Raw genomic sequence first — 18,219 nt, 5'->3', positions numbered from 1 at the left:
TTACAAAGAAAGTAAAAGTTATATCCTTATCCACTGTTTGAGTAGAGAAATTAATAGAACCAATTAAAACACAGGCACGAATCGTTAGTCGTACGTCTGGTATCGCGGCTCTGTCCCCCTCCTAATCCCCCCACCAACAACCTCCCACCAAGGTTCCGCGAAAAAAAGTAATATAACGGGGAACTGATGTATATTACAGGATATTCATAATTATGTTCTAGTATACTCGCAGATAATTCCAATTTACGTATTTTATTTGTTTTACAAATATCTTATGACTTTCTGAGTCCAAAAACGGATATTTTAGCAGGTATTCCGCCAGAACTGGGGCACTACTTTCCCTTCCGTAAGGTCCGTGACCCACAAGACCCCTGAGATATCGACCCCGCAGAAATATTTTCTATATGGTGGGACCTTACATCACAGTCACTCTGCTCTAGCAGCATCGCCTGAATAGTCCGCACAATTTTGTAATGAAGTAGTACTTACAAACCCCTTAATTTTGGAATAGTATACCCGGTAAGGGGCTTTTAAGCTCCATTTTAATTTTTACACAAGTCACCCTGATGGCATCCTCTATTCAAAGTTTTATGGTCACCCCTTCAATAGCTCAGTGTAGGGAAAGCACGAGTCTTTAGTCTCCCGTTTAATTTCTTAATATTGCGGTAACTCTACTAGTATTTTTACTGAATTAGAATTTTTCCTTAATGATAGAATCCAATTTTCATATGACTGTACTGAAAGGAACTGCAGAAGGAGGACCTGTGCACTGTGTTATTGTCATTTAGACTTTATCTTGGCACGAGCCCTTTCCTCGCGTGGCCCATCCTCCCCATTTCCCCAAACTTTGGGGTGATAAATGGAAAGACGGTATTCTACATGAGTCGAAAACTTTAACTCAAGGGAAAGAAGATATCGATGAGAAAGCTTTTGGATGCAGTTGTGATAGAAACTCAATAGAGATGACAAAAAAGAAATAATAAGATTTCAAAAGCTGCAGTTAAAAAGAAGAAAGAGCAGATATGAAGATGATACAGTGTAGGCAAGTTCTGCGAGGAAGACTGAAAGGATGAAATGGAAAGGGAGACAGATCAGTATATAACTAAATGGTTATTTTCAAGAGTGATGTAGAAAACAGAAATTAAGAATAAAAGAAACTTATGTCTTGCTGTTAGGATGAAGTGGAAAGGAAGACGGATCAGTATATAACTGAATGATTAATTTTAAAAGTGATGTAGAAAACATAAATCAAGAATAAAAGAAACTTGTGTCTTGCTCTTAGAGAATATATATATATATATATATATATATATATATATATATATATACTTGTTCCCCTCGTTAGCGAGGTAATTCCAGGAACAGACGAAGAAAGGGACACATTTGCTCAATCCATTCTCCAGCTCTCATGTGTAATGCACCGAAACTACAGCCCCCTATTCACACCAGGCACAACAGACTTCTCTATGGTTTAACCCAGCCGCCTCTCATGCCCTACTTCAATCCAATGACATTTACTCTATCCCGTGCATGCATTTCATGCTCCTGCATGCTCAGGGCCCAGATTACACAAAATCTTTTCACGCCATCCTTCTATCTCCAATTTGCTGACACATTTGTGCTCTCCGTCAATATCTCACTCAATCTCTCCATATGTCCAAACCATTTCAGCACATTATATATATGGTTTGGATGGTATTGCAGTGGAACGTATTAAAAAAGGGGGTGACTGTATTATTGACTGGTTGGTAAGGTTATTTAATGTATGTATGACTCATGGTGAGGTGCCTGAGGATTGGCGGAATGCGTGCATAGTGCCATTGTACAAAGGCAAAGGGGATAAGAGTGAGTGCTCAAATTACAGAGGTATAAGTTTGTTGAGTATTCCTGGTAAATTATATGGAAGGGTATTGATTGAGAGGGTGAAGGCATGTACAGAGCATCAGATTGGGGAAGAGCAGTGCGGTTTCAGAAGTGGTAGAGGATGTGTGGATCAGGTGTTTGCTTTGAAGAATGTATGTGAGAAATACTTAGAAAAGCAAATGGATTTGTATGTAGCATTTATGGATCTGGAGAAGGCATATGATGGAGTTGATAGAGATGCTCTGTGGAAGGTATTAAGAATATATGGTGTGGGAGGCAAGTTGTTAGAAGCAGTGAAAAGTTTTTATCGAGGATGTAAGGCATGTGTACTTGTAGGAAGAGAGGAAAGTGATTGGTTCTCATTGAATGTAGGTTTGCGGCAGGGGTGTGTGATGTCTCCATGGTTGTTTAATTTGTTTATGGATGGGGTTGTTAGGGAGGTGAATGCAAGAGTTTTGGAAAGAGGGGCAAGTATGAAGTCTGTTAGGGATGAGAGAGCTTGGGAAGTGAGTCAGTTGTTGTTCGCTGATGATACAGCGCTGGTGGCTGATTCATGTGAGAAACTGCAGAAGCTGGTGACTGAGTTTGGTAAAGTGTGTGAAAGAAGAAAGTTAAGAGTAAATGTGAATAAGAGCAAGGTTATTAGGTACAGTAGGGTTGAGGGTCAAGTCAATTGGGAGGTAAGTTTGAATGGAGCAAAACTGGAGGAAGTGAAGTGTTTTAGATATCTGGGAGTGGATCTGGCAGCGGATGGAACCATGGAAGCGGAAGAGGATCATAGGGTGGGGGAGGGGGCGAAAATCCTGGGAGCCTTGAAGAATGTGTGGAAGTCGAGAACATTATCTCGGAAAGCAAAAATGGGTATGTTTGAAGGAATAGTGGTTCCAACAATGTTGTATGGTTGCGATGCGTGGGCTATGGATAGAGTTGTGCGCAGGAGGATGGATGTGCTGGAAATGAGATGTTTGAGGACAATGTGTGGTGTGAGGTGGTTTGATCGAGTAAGTAACGTAAGGGTAAGAGAGATGTGTGGAAATAAAAAGAGCGTGGTTGAGAGAGCAGAAGAGGGTGTTTTGAAATGGTTTGGGCACATGGAGAGAATGAGTGAGGAAAGATTGACCAAGAGGATATATGTGTCGGAGGTGGAGGGAACGAGGAGAAGTGGGAGACCAAATTGGAGGTGGAAAGATGGAGTGAAAAAGATTTTGTGTGATCGGGGCCTGAACATGCAGGAGGGTGAAAGGAGGGCAAGGAATAGAGTGAATTGGAGCGATGTGGTATACCGGGGTTGACGTGATGTCAGTGGATTGAATCAAGGCATGTGAAGCGTCTGGGGTAAACCATGGAAAGCTGTGTAGGTATGTATATTTGCGTGTGTGGACGTATGTATATACATGTGTATGGGGGAGGGGGTTGGGCCATTTCTTTCGTCTGTTTCCTTGCGCTACCTCGCAAACGCGGGAGACAGCGACAAAGTATAATATAAAAAAAAAAAAAAATATATATATATATATATATATATATATATATATATATATATATACTGTTTCATCTACTCCAAGAACCTTCATGCTCAGGGTCATAGACTGAATTTATGTGGGATGAAGCAATTCATCACATTTAACACAACACATATCCAACTAAGAAACCACTACTCATCCTCTCCTAGAGATTGGCCGATGAAGTAGGTTCTTGGCAGAGGCTATGGTGTGTGTGTGTGCTCATACATTCGTAGCGATTAAGGCACACTACATATATACAAGCTTAAGAAACGAGGGAACCCGAGTGTAAACCTATCTCTTCCTCTCTCCCTGTAAAAAAAAAAAAAAAGAACCCTAAAACTGTAGTCACACATCCTACCCACGACGCACGTCATGAAGGCACCGAGCGCTTACAGCCCATTAGCCCTGCATTCTCTGCACACACTGACGCACACACAACACACTTTTATCTATGGTCCTGACCGGAGGAGGACGTGGCCAGTTTCCTGAGTGCTGCAGGAACCTCATAAGGATAGATGGGACCCCCTGGGCGGTAGTAAATATATATGTATATTACCTCGGGATCCCTTTCAGAAAGGGCTCCAGTGTTACCCAAGGACCCCGTTTCTAGGGGCTTAGAATCGGCTAGAAATGTAGGTCGTGTTCAAGAGAAAAATCCGTTTCTTGGGGCAAATCCGGATCATATGTAAGCATAATTGACTGGACTTGTTTTTGTTCTTTAATTCGTTTCTTGCTTCATGGTTAATTTTTCTTTCGTTTTTCGTTCATATCCTTCGATTACAAGACCTTGTTTCCAGGATCGCTAATATCATACAAGGCCTCTGAGAGGAATTTAAGTAAGAGGTACAAAGTTTCTTTCGGGTCTCCTTCCCTTTTCCATTAGTCATCCTGTTTTTATCCACTACGATCTTATGCCATGTGCTTTAAGAATATCTTAATCATGTTGGCTCAGACAAAATGTAAATGCCAGTCTTCAATATGTGGAAACAATTGTTCAGATCCTAGGAAATTCCCGGGCCCCCTTTTGGACCTCCATTCCCGGATACGATGTCCACCCACCACCTCCTGCACCCTCTAATCATTGGCCGTGCATTAATATGCCCACAAAATTTCATCTCAATTTGCCAGCACATATGGACATGGAGGCGAACGTACCCTTCAAACATCCGGGTTCACACAAGGGTCTATGATGTCACCATGGTTATTTAATGTTTATGGATGGGGGTGGTGAGGAGGGTGAATATTAGGGAGGGGGCAGGTTTGCACTCTGCTGGGAGTAGAATCCCTGAGAGATGACAAGGCTCTGGCAGCAGAATCGAGTGAGAAATTGCAGAATCAGGTGTCTTAAGTGCGGGCTTGTGCTAGGAAGGAAAAAGATGCTGTTTATTCTCAGCCGTCACGCACCTTCCTATTGTTAGTGGCTCCTGTGTGTACGTATGCACGTCACAATACCACGGGACGTTCCTCCTAGAAGCTTCCGTCATAATTTGTCAGTGTGATCATTTGTGTGTTGTCAGCAGGTTGTCTACGTAGGTCCTGGACAGCTTGGTTAAGGCGAGGCAATCAGGAGATAGGTATATGAGAGGTGTAAATGTGTGGGAGGGAGCTAGTGTTTAAAACGTCTTTTTATGAATATAAACTGAAAAAAAATATGGATATTTCTATTTCATATAAATCTTAAAGGGCCGCAGTGTTTAGAACCTGACTTACACTACTTCACAGAACGTGATCTAAGAAAACCACGACATGAAGTGATCATAATATTGTTTATGTGGAGGGCAAACGTTTTCTACATCTCTGCAGTTGCCATATCATAATCGTTGATCCCAGGTGGATCAGAGATCAACATCAGCCATTTTCTTTCTAACGTTTCTAGAGATGTCTCTCTGATGTTTAGTATCTTTCCTGTTGTTACATGGAATAATCTGTCCGATTTCTTCACCGGACTGACATATATGGAATTTACCAGATTCCTGTAACTGGTTACATCTATTTTGACATTAAAGCGCTGATTAATGTTCACCTGATCAAATAAATGTACAGCGTAGGTTATAATTATGTCTCACGTCTTCCTTTTCCCCTTCAGCTTAGGAAATTCAATAGCTGCTACTCTTTCCCTGTAACTCATCTGCCATATTTCAGGTACAGTTTCATTACCCTCCGTTGGAGTTTCTCCAACACGGTGGAGCTTATCCAACACCTCATATTATTTTTAGAAACAGCGCGCCCAAATTGGCGCTATGTCAAGTAATGTGGACGAAATCGTGTGCTGTGAATATGTTTTCAGTGTCTTGGCCCGATCCTTAAAGATAGTGAAGTTCCAATGTTGACTAGTGATTAGTTCATACGTTACGATTCCCTTGTCCGTGTGCTTGAAAGCAGTATATATATATATATATATATATATATATATATATATATATATATATATATATATATATATATATATATATATATATATATATATATATTATCCCTGGGGATAGGGGAGAAAGAATACTTCCCACGTATTCCCTGCGTGTCGTAGAAGGCGACTAAAAGGGAAGGGAGCGGGGGGCTGGAAATCCTCCCCTCTCGTTTTTTTTTTTTTTTTTAATTTTCCAAAAGAAGGAACAGAGAAGAGGGCCAGGTGAGGATATTCCCTCAAAGGCTACCTCGCTATCGCGGGAAATGGCGAATAGTATGAGAAAAAAAAAAAAAAAAAAAAAAAAAAAAAAAAATATATATATATATATATATATATATATATATATATATATATATATATATATATATATTTTTTTATACTTTGTCGCTGTCTCCCGCGTTTGCGAGGTAGCGCAAGGAAACATATATATATATATATATATATATATATATATATATATATATATATATATATATATATATATATATATATATATATATATATCACCCAGTAGGTGATTCGGCCGTTCTTGTCTGTACCCTTGACAGCGACTTGATATTAGAACCAATATGATCTGTGTGACTCCCCGTGATACCGAGTTCCGGCAAGAGGATCAGAACTGTTTAACCCCGCGATCCCAGCAATTACTCCCCCCCCCCCCCCCCCCCCCCCCCGACCCAGCATGATCATCAACAGATCTCCTTTCACTTAGCTTCATTTTCACCTTGCAGTATCAAGCTGAACTACATCATGACCAGAGGTCACGGTGGAGCTTGTCAAGTTATCTTTACAGCTGTTCAAATTCCGAATAACTCATTTCTAATCCCAGGAGTTTAGCACTATCCTGAAGCGTTCAAAGCATGGCTCACCTCCCTCTGCCAAACCATTTACTAAACATCACGAATAACATTCGCCCCAGACTGAGCCTAAACCAGTGCTCCATAGTACTGAAAAAGCATCACGTACATGTTTCCTCTGTTCCCTTTTATTTCATTTTCAGGCCACCAAAGGATTTCTTTCATGCCTTCCAAAAAAATAGTTTCTTTATCAGCCTTTTGTGTGAGCCTGTTTAATGCTCTCTCTCTCTCTCTCTCTCTCTCTCTCTCTCTCTCTCTCTCTCTCTCTCTCTCTCTCTCTCTCTCTCTCAAGTTGCTCATTACGTCATAGAATCCTAGAGGATTTGTTATGCATGACCTCTTATTTCTAATCCCATGCTGGTTCTCACTTACATAGTTTCTAGTTTGCATGTAATCATTGTTATATGTTCTCTCATAATCTTCCTAGCGCCTGTAGTTCAGTGCACTGTCTCTGTTTGTTTTCAAACAAACAGGATCGAAATTTGCTCTCCTCCACTCCCTTGGCAGTGATCTCGCTTTTCACTGACTTACTGAATATCATCTCGTCTTTCGACTCGACCCGTGAATCCGTCTAGACTTGACCCGCGGTTTCGTTAACTACGGACTCGATCCACGGTTTCGTCTATCACAGACTTGACCCACGGTTTCGTCTACCACAGACTTGACCCACGGTTTCGTCTACTGCATACTGACTCGACCTTCAGTTTAGTCTTCATCCAAAATGGTAGCAACACACCACTGCGAGGGCTGTAGGGAACACCGCCACTATACAGAGGACAGTGTGGAGCGCTTACCACTGGCATCTCGAACCAAACCGACTCGTTGCTTCGAAGTACTCCTCGAACTTGAGGTGTCAGGTGGTGCGGGGTTCAGCCCGCCCAGCCACGGGTAGCTTGTTTATGCGGCTGGGATCTTACGTTGTGCTCCTCCAACCACAAATTCCTGCAGCACTCCGTCAGCGCTGCATCCACCATAAGAACGCCGCAGGTTCGGACAAGTGAAAGCAAAGGCAAGAGGGATGGAGTCACGTACTGCTGGGAAGTTTGAGACGGATGAGCTACAGAACTGTTGACGACAATCATTCCTCAAGTAAGAAATTGACTTTAGCTTTATGTGTGTGTGTGTGTGTGTGTTGCTAATTAAAGAGATCAGAACAAGGTGCAAGTCTCAATCATGCACCATCCTGGTTGTGTCTTCATTATCATCACGGAAGGATTGTGTGTTGTGAATGTTTGTTTATACTTTTCATGTACGACTCGAGGCACCGGCCACTAGTGGATCTGACACTTTCAGAAGGGCAATCGGGCTCATCCTCTCTACATTCTCTTTACTCTGTAGTTCTCTTTGATCCTACATCCTTGGTAAGTTTTGTCTTGACTGCTTTAATGAAATCTACGTCTCGTGTCTTCCACTTCACTAACACATGCCAGTAAGCTGAGAGGTTGTATGCACTTCACCCGCTGTCAAAGTAGAAGCAGAATGAAAACTAATGGGTAGGATGATCTGTCTTTCTATCTATCTATCTATCTATTTATCTATCTATCCATACATATGTGTGTGTGTGTGTGTGTGTATTACTCTGTCACTTAGAAACTCTGGGTAGACATGACTGGAATTGGAATCATGAATGTAATATATGGTTTTCCCGCGTTATTATGCTTATTTCATACATATTGACATTTCCATAGAATAGCTGTCAGGTTCAAAGGAATGGGGTATATAAACCATGTTATTTTTTTCTGCTTTTAATCCTAAGACACGTTACATGATGAGGTTTATTGAAAGTATGTGGATGTGTCCACTTGATAAGTGGAAAATCTCAAAATCATCAGATAAGACAGAGTAATAAATTTGCATTTTTTTGGCCGATATATATATATATATATATATATATATATATATATATATATATATATATATATATATATATATATATATAAGATTCATGATGCATATTGTGATTTTTTGTCATATTACATAGACAAAGAACATATTAAGTTATTCAATTGTGGATGGCAAATGATATAAACAAATATTATATCCAGTGTGGTCCTTTAAAACAATATATAATTATCTAATGAATTAAGTTAGGAAAGCTCGATTTCATATAATCAAAAGTAGGAGAGTTGCTTTCTGTTAATCACAGTAAATGTTTAAAAGTTGTTCATCCTTCCGAAGTACAGATAATTAAAGAATATCCAACATAACTCAATAGAGAAAGCAAGCGGTCAGACCCAAAGGAACCAAAGAAAATATAACCCATAAAGATATATGGGAGGGTATACCCTAACAAAATAATAAGAATGGTCCCTTACACTGCAGAGGTATTCTTCCTAATGAATAAGTCGTACATGAAAGAATACAAAATGATATTACGATAAGAGCGTTTATGGCGTTAGCATTTTATTGACCACCTGGAGAAAGTATTCCAGCGTTTTCGAGTGGTCACACCTAAATGGCGTTGTCGGCTATAAATACCCTTACAGCTGGTATGCCTAAAGCCAAATATACCACAACCTACCATGAAATGAATAATGATAATAATAATGCGTTATGATTACCAATTGATATATAAACAAACGATATTCAAGGGTGGCTAAACCTTAAGGTGATATAATGGAAAAATACATTCCTTTGAAGACACGCTTCATACCGATTTTCATATTTTTTTTTTTTTAAAAAGTTACATTGACTAATAAACGCGAATATATTTGAAGCAAAAGAAAATATGGTGAAACGGAACAGTTATGTATACAAATCACTGAAGCATCTTATTTCGGTGGCTGTATTCGCAATTCTCTGGAAATTGTGAAGCAGCAGCTTGCTAGTCCACTCTTGTTGGATGGCGTTGCACATGGGTCACCTGTACTGGGAATAAGACATGTTAAAATCATCTGTAAAAAAAAAAAAAAATCGTTTACAGCAATAAGTGTGACTTAAAAACCTCTGTATATCTCATTTTCTTGCTTACCATTTGCTTGTCCTTATTGTACCATGTGTTTTTGTTTTTCATTGTAATTTTAAGTTAGGAGTTATCCTATTCAGGTAAACTGAACTTTCCATGTAGTTTGCATGGTAACAGTAATCATTCTGTTTGAACATGCAGACACGATATCCATAATACATATGAGAAAAGAATGGAAAGAAAACAATACACAGAGACTAAAAGAAAACAAAAAGAAAAGGCATGTCTCCCCTTATTAAGAGCGGTGTTGATGTTCTGTCCATATAGATTACACTGTCCTAATACCATAAGCTCACTAGATAATAGAAAAGAGTGGAGGGGGGGGGGGCAAGTTCCCTCTGGGCCCACCTCGGTTGTGGGCAAAAATGGAGCGGAAAATATACCACACTGACAAAGAAAGGTCGTGGAATATGGAAAGAGAACTTATCAGTGGAGGGTGAGGTAAATATCAATGATCGCGCTTTCAAAATCTAGAATGAATCGGATGAAGGCTGAAGTGTTGAATGATAGTCTTTCAGAGAGTATGAAGTGATTTTGTACCAAAATTGAAATAAAAAGATCTTATTGACCTTATTTTTAAGCTAATATAACTCAAAATGGCATCCAAGATGGCAGATCATAATCAAGCTGGAGTGTGAATGGGTATCATCGCTTCTAACAGTTCTTTCTAAGGTTATTGATATAGCTAGAGAGTCGAAATATATTTATTCATACTCTTTGCATCAGCTCCTACTGGTCAAAACAAATCGAATTGTACTGTCATTCTGTTGCGGTGACGTAAATTATTATACTTTTCATTATTGTTACAATAATAATGATAATGATAATGATATTATTATTATTATTATTATTATTATTATTATTATTATTATCATTATTATTATTATTATTATTATTATTATTATTATTATTATTATTATTATTATTATTATTATTGTTATTATTATCATCATTATTATCATTCTGCTATGAAATGTTTTCTCGACGTTACTGATGACGAGAATATTGGTATAGGTGGAGATGAAATAAAGTTGGGTATTTCCTCACCGTTTGTTCTGCGTGGAGAAGAAAACCCGTGTTAGATAATGAATTTATCTTAATTTGGGTGAAGCAATTCATCACATACAACCTACATCCTGGGGAGAAAATACACAGTTGCTCATGGGCTGCCCTCTGTGCCAGGAATGGAAAACCAAGACACACACCTCGACGTGTGTCAGCAATGGCTCACCTGAGAACGTGCTGTCATTGACAAGAGCCCCCCCATGCCAAGCTTGGTCTTGGCGAATCTTCACACACACACACACACACACACACACACACGTTAAAGAATACTGGCAAACTTTGTTGACATTTCTAAGGGCGTTTAAGACGGTGTTGCTTCTCTGACAACATTGATTTCCTCAAGGTTTGCAAGGTATGAATGAGCCAGCGGGTCCCAGGGCCTTAGCCGTCCCGTGCATATCTTCTTCTTAAGCAATGCTTTGACTTCCTCGACATTGCTATACCCTTCAGTGTTTTATATGCTTCGTGTAATTGCATTGAGAAGCATACTTGTGTTTTAGTGGATGCTATGTGTTAAAGTACCATGATCTGTCATCATTTTGAGAATGGCGTCCGGTATTATGACATTGTAATACTCAGATGGCAACTATTATGGCACTCATAGTGAGTGGCTCGGTGTACAACTGAAAGTTTTTTAATTCAGCAGGGTCACAGTAAAGCCATCGTCTGTTGACAAGAGAGAAGAATACAGTCACGTCAAACAATTCACTCTACGGAAGTCCATCATTTCCTTGCTACTGTAAGTAGCGCAGTAGAGGCAACATTTGTTATTTACTCAGTCTCACTTGTGTATCTTGTTTGTATGTGAATGATCTTATGTATCACGAATTGACTAGCGTCGTTGCTTGACCATTCTGACACGGTGCTGTGAGAAGAGTTAGGTTTGGTGTAAGAAAACTGACTGACACAAGGTATTGTAAAACAGTCTCTAGCTCCCTGCAAGACGCCGAACTTAACTGCCCATCTATCTGTACGCTCTGCCAACCTGCATTGCCCGTGCAGCCTCCTGCCCCAAGCGTCAGTGACTGTCAATGATCCACCGTGACCAACCCTGGTATCTGCCCACCTCACCAACCCGTGCTGTTAACCCGTATCCCCGACATCAGGGAATTGTGATCCCCACAACCAATTGCCACGCCCGGTCATCCACGGCAGCAAAGAGAAGGTAGACTGTTGTTTGAGATGAAACCTCCCTACAATTCAGGAGGTGCTGGCTCTGTGCTTTAGGGCGGCCCACCGCCGTTGGTGAGGGAGCTAAGCATTGGGCCTAGGGAAGGTTGGGCTTGTTATCCCACCCGGGCCCCTCACGAGAGCCAGGCTCCCTCTGAAGAGAAGGAACGAGTTGGGTGGGTCCACAGGGGATTGGAGAGGCAGGTGCCACCGGCAAGTCAGCGACAGAGAGGTTGGCGTTGATTTCCCCACCCCCTGCCAACATCCCAGACCTCTCAGGTCATTCATATGTCTCGTGAACCAGCTAGCAAACTCCACCACGTGAATAGCTATAGCGGTATACACCCTCCGCTTCCACCTCACCCCGAAGAATGATTTCGTTGATGATATGGCCGTGGTTGGGGCCACAGTTGCCCGTGCCGTGTCAGCTCACATGGATAAAAAGTTCCCCATCGGTAAAGTGTTTCAAAGAACCGCCGCTTCCTGAGGCCGACACAGCAGTAGCCACAGCACCACCCTTGTGACCTTACCAGTGTTACCACCCCCCGTGGCCTTAACAGTGTTACCACCCCCCGTGACCTTACCAGTGTTACCACTCCAACAAATGATAATTCCCAAAACTGTCCTGAAAAAAAAATGATCCCAGAATGAACCATAAAATAAAATCCTTTAATTGTGTATTTACACTTCCTTTCATCATAATAGCCATACCATCACTACAAGTACTTGACACACAGAGACATCTGTGTGTCAAATACTTATCAATCGCATCCGCTTTCACCCAATCCTTCAGATGTCTCATCCATTCCAGGTTGAATACCTGTTGGTACCATATCTGATTTTTTTCTTACAGGTGTACCACCCGCCAGGTCCAGAGTTCCCAGATGCACCCATTGTTGATATGGTACAGCAGTCATAATCCTACACCAATTTTGCAAAAGGTCTAACGCGCAAACTGAAGATAGGAGCGGGAGGAGGACGGGGAAGCCATTCAAACTCACAGGTCCTGGACTGGACCGCCATAGTTCACTGCCCCCTACAGGTGAGTTGTTAATGCGCCGTAAACTTCGCAAATTCTGCTCATTTTAGCTCAAATTGGGGTCGTTTAGAAATTCAGCATATGTTATTGTTCCAACATGTGTCCAACCAGAAAGGGAAAACTAATTCATTGCCCAAGCCTAAGAAATGTTTACATTAACGGGGTAGGAGAAGGGCGCTATATCCAATGCCGGATGTTCGTTCTGGGAGACGTCCATCTTCATAAACGTGAGTGTACACAGTAACGAAAGTGATTAGTTATACATGGCTGTATGCAAGGATACTATAAAGTACAAACCAAACAGTGTAATTTCTAGGCCTTTTTTTTATCACTATATATCGTTTATCAAAGGTAATAAATGCTTCGAAAACCCCAAGATCAAGGGCAGTTTGCTAAGAAAATGCTAAGATCACATGACTGAAGCATGAATACTAAAATGTTGGGGAAAATGAGTCAGCGGTAACAAAGAATTGATTTACCGCCCGTGACCCACCCGCTTCCTCTTCGTCGCTCTCTAGCGATGTGGGGCCGAGAACAAACCATATGGTAGGTGTGCGTAAGGTCTGTCTTCCCCACCCCAACACACGCATCACCCAGACGCAACTACCACTGACGTAAGCTGATGGTCGACGGCCGCTAGGATATCTGAGTCTTGATTAGATGGTTATTACTGTGGTGACTAAGGGTCACCTAATGACGTTGCTGGGTGACAGCCTGTAACCTCAGCTGACCTTATAATCCTCGGAAGAATATGTTTGGTAACCCATCCTACGCAGGTGCACCTACAGCATTAAATCCCTTTACACCTACGCTCGATGTCGGCCGACTTAACCTCAAGTTCCACCAGCACGGTTTCAGAAGCTTGCGACATTTGGCTTCGACGTCTCTAATTCCCTTTCGGAATAGATACCCCTCACAGACCTGATCTCACAGCCTCTTAAATATCTAACCCGGGTATCACAGCAGCAAGCCGGCGTCACCATTGCGTCTACTGTAAGGAGCCGGCAATGCACCCACTGGAACACATGCTGGACTGTGTTGTGACACAAAGTCTCTGCACAAGAGTTCCTGACTTCAGTGAGGAAGACCATGTACTACCAGTGGCCTCCCTTCTTCAAAAGACTCAAAAGAACCATATGGAACACCTGCTCAGGACCATAGGTGAATAGCCATCTCCCACATGAAACGAGCGCGCCCAGTACCATCTCCGTAAGAAGTTGCCTGCATCTCAGAAGACCATGCATAGAAACCAGGGAACGGGCCGCCAACAGGCAAAGGCCCATGTCGGACCAAAAAAAAAAAAAAATAGCAAGCCAGTCAGGCATTCGATTCCCCACTAGACAGCGAGTGTATCACTCCAGTGCCTGAAGTCCTGACGATGTGACTTCAGACTCAAGCCGCCCTTAGGGCGTCTCCGTCAATAGATGTCCTAACGTGACTCCTGATGTTGCATCTTCCTGGTAGGTTCAGTTGTGGTGCCTCATCTCCGACGTCCACCTTGGCAAGAAGCCCCATGGGACATCGCCTCCGCCCGTTTCAAGCAGCATTTGTAACACGGGACATACAGCCACGCCCGCGGTACTCCTGCATCCCAAGCACTTACCGGCAGTCGCCCCACACTCCAAGAGTATCCTGCTTCCCTATCACTATTCGGTAGCCGCCGCACACTCCAGGAGGCGCGATACTGGCCACACCTACCTCCAGCAGGAGCTCCACGTTGACTCGGAAGCCACGCACTCCTCCCATGTGGTCCAAGCTTCATCTGACGCCTTCCATCACCAGCATCACAGAACCCCTGCCAAGCCTGCCTCGTATTTCTCAACCTGGCACAACCGACCTCTCCTTTTCCCCTGTAATCCTGCACCTCCAGTATCTATTGCCCTCTGTTATCTCACTTCGTATATCCTATTCAATAGAGCGATGTTGTTTAAAGTGTTTCCTGAACCTCTCTCAGATATACCACTCCAACTAACCTAAGCAGAACACGCTGAATTATATTTATGAATCACAATATGCCGCACAACCCCTGCATTTGATAAGGTAATGCATTATGCTAGTCTGTCTTCTGTTTCAAACGAGCGTGATGCACTCTGTCGGCAGAACACATTAGTGGTACGTTCTATAGAGAACGACGGACGTGTTTGTGATTTAAGTAACCACACTAGTCCGGAGGGTTTGCCCTGGAATAAACTTGCGGGTCACGTCTTCTCTATCCCCACTTAAAAGAAGTGGTTAAGGTGAGTGAGCTTTCCTGGAAGAACAAGCTTAGGGTTTAGAGATACCGAGATAGTGAGGACTGATGATAATGTGCAAGTGTATGTGACAGGAATGAGGAAGGATTGGGAGGGTATTTAGGAACGCAGTTTTTTTGGAATATGTGGGTGAATTTGAGGCATGTAGAAAGAGTGAGGTGGGAACATTAAGAAAAGATATCTAGCGGCAGAATGAGGAATCAAACAGTCTATTTAAAGAGAAAAGTGATGTGTGTGATGGTATCAGTAGGGAAGCAGCGGGGTAGGTAGATGTACAAGAAAAAACAATAGGTCAAAAGGAGTGTATGAGAGCTGAAAAAAATGGGACAGTCGGGGTTTTGATGAACTTCAAGGGGAATAAGAAAATATTTTAGGAAATTATTCATATAATAAGAACACGAGGACAGATGAAAATAACAATGATGAGCGTTTAGGGAAGTAATAACGGAAAGAAAATTAAAAAAAAAAACAAGGATTATAAGTATCTGAATTTTCTTGAGGGAGAAAATTGTATCTGGACTGAATGAACGAGATTATTCTTTATTACTTTATTTTTATCATTATTATTGTTATTATTTTATTATTATCATTATTGTTATTATTTATTATTGTTATTATTATTATTATCATTATTATTATTAGTATTATTAGATAACTCTCAGGACCTCTTCAGGGGTTCATGCATCTTCAGGGCTGTGCTACATTTATCAGGAGGAAATGATGGACTCCTTACAGTAAGTTTTTTGAAAAATATTTACTCTAATGATACACCCTTGCCCAAGGTGACTTTTCACTCTTGGCTTAACCACAGCCAGGTGCTTTCTGGTAATGTCAGTGGATTGAATCTCTATTGTATGCAGGGGGCAATAAGCTGTCATTGGGCCAAATCAGAACATATTAAGCGATCATGGTAAACAATGAGATTCAGTGTGTGGGGCTTTATTGTATGCATGTATTCATTTGTTATAATTGTGAGTGTAGGAAGAAGAAAGGGGAGATTGGCTGTTAACAAAATTAAGCTAATGATGTGCAGCAGGGGAATACATTTGCATGGTTCGTGAGTAACTTTGAGAGGGGAAGACGTGGATAATGTGGACTGCTCTAAGTACCTGGGAATGAACGTGGCCGTGGATGGAATCACTGGGGCAAAAGTGAGTCATAGGGTAGGAAAGAGAGTTAAGGTCTTAGGTGCATTGGGGAGTGTGTGAAAAAAGAGTTCAGCAACTTGTAAAGATGTTTATGTTTGAACTTATAGTCATCCAACTTATATTCATCCAAGAAGGTTTTGTGAATGCAAGTCTTGGACCCAGAATGCAAAAGAATGGAAGAGGTTGGATATGTTAGAAATAAAATGCCAGAGGACAGTGTATGGTGCTTGACATGTTGACTGTGTTAGAAATAAGTGCAAGAGATATGTGTGATAGTAAGTGAAGTAAGATTGTGAGAGCTGACTTGGGTGTGATGGTTTGTACATATAAAGAGGATGAGCGAAGAATGACTGATCCATGGGTCAGAAGGTGAGGGAGGAAGCAGAAGGGGAAGATGAAGATAACGGAATGACGAAATGAAAGAAGCTTTCGAGTGTTGGGGCTTGAACATTGAAGAGTTTGATAGTTATGATTACCTACACATATGGGGCCCCATCTCCAGAACATCTCTGCTCTCGTACGAGTAATTAGATTTATGCTGTCTGTGGTAACTTTGTACTCAGTCGTCTAATTCCATTCATCCATACTCATATACTATGATTTTGATTTTTTTAACGAGTTTCTTTATTTCATTGTATGTCCTTTGGTTGCTCTATTGCTACATTCTCTCTCTCTCTCTCTCTCTCTCTCTCTCTCTCTCTCTCTCTCTCTCTCTCTGTTACCTGAGACAGCACAGGCAACTGAGGCCTAAATCATTGCCATCCCATTAATACTATATATTGGTATACCCTAACCTGAGCCAGGTACCCATTTCATCGACCAACCTCTAGGGATGGATGAACAGCTGGGTTGAGTGTGGACTGACAGCCGCAATCAGGATTCGAACCCATGTGCTTGAACCTGGGCGGCCCATTAACGTTAACTGCTAAACCAAGGAAGAACTATTCTTTGTCTATATCAGTCTGCTTTAAAAGATTCAAAGTTGTGATCAGGTCACCCCTCTCTCTTCTTTCTTCAAGTTGGGCAAATATAAAGCCTCTAGCCTTTCCCTGTAAGTCAGCTTTTCTAATTCTGGTATCATTTTGTTGCCCTCCTCTGGACCATCTTTATTAGCTAATTTTGCCTCTCCAAGTGCAATACTTAGGATTGAATGAATGAGATTGTTGTAATATCTATAGGGCAATGGGCATGTGAGCCATGTCAAGCTAAACCAGGGTATATGTTATGATTAAATTAAATCATGGAGTAGTCAATAGGGCTTTTTTGGGGATGGTAGGCTTTAATTTTGGTGCATTTTACATGGAAGCTAGAGATTGCATATGTGCAAATAATTTTTTATTTTTTTTGCTTTAAATGTTACCTTGCTGAGATGGGAGAAGCAGTTGTGTATAACAAAGAATGATTATATTTATAGTTATTATTAAAGTTAAAACTCAAAACTCCCAAACAAATGAGGACCAAGGAGTGTGTGGATACCTAAAGGTTACATACTTTTGAACAGGGAAATTATCTGGCCTTTTCATGCAAAAGGAGCCAGAAATGGGAGCCTGTTAACTTATGTGATGCTTGAACCACTCATATTCCTTTTTATCAAGCTCTCCTAACCTTGCTCTGTGTAGTCTATGCCCTTGTTTGTTTCACCGTCATCACAGAACTTCCAAATCTTGATATAAATTGTTTCTAACCCCATGCTGTTGAATGAGACTTGTGATGAGCAGTTATCAGTAGACTTTTGGAGTTTCTTTCTCAAATTTTCTACTAGTGCTGTCACCAGCAAATAACTACTGCCTCACTTCCCAGGTCCTGAAACCCTCACTCACTTCAGACTGCATACCTATCCCTATCTTTAACACTCTTGTGTTTACCTCCCTAAGCACCCCATCCAAAAACAAACAGCCATGATGACATCAGACACCCCTACTGCAGACCCACCTTTACCTGGAACCATTTT

General features: G+C 41.3%; 1 long non-coding RNA gene across 1 annotated transcript in view; it reads left to right on the top strand.

Annotated features, from left to right (window-relative positions):
* The first annotated feature begins 7,494 nt into the window (after positions 1–7,494).
* Positions 7,495–18,219, top strand: part of LOC139766046 (uncharacterized) — a 144,143-nt gene continuing 133,418 nt past the window's right edge. Inside the window, exons 1-2 of the long non-coding RNA XR_011716775.1 lie at positions 7,495–7,718; positions 12,683–12,871. This is a non-coding gene — a long non-coding RNA (uncharacterized lncRNA). The remainder of the gene's footprint in view (positions 7,719–12,682; positions 12,872–18,219) is intronic.

The sequence above is a fragment of the Panulirus ornatus genome, chromosome 56 (genome assembly GCF_036320965.1).
Source record: "Panulirus ornatus isolate Po-2019 chromosome 56, ASM3632096v1, whole genome shotgun sequence".
In the NCBI taxonomy this organism is placed as follows: Eukaryota; Metazoa; Arthropoda; class Malacostraca; order Decapoda; family Palinuridae; genus Panulirus; species Panulirus ornatus.
The sequence above is the reverse complement of the archived record's forward strand: the minus strand, read 5'-3'. Positions and strand labels throughout refer to the sequence as shown.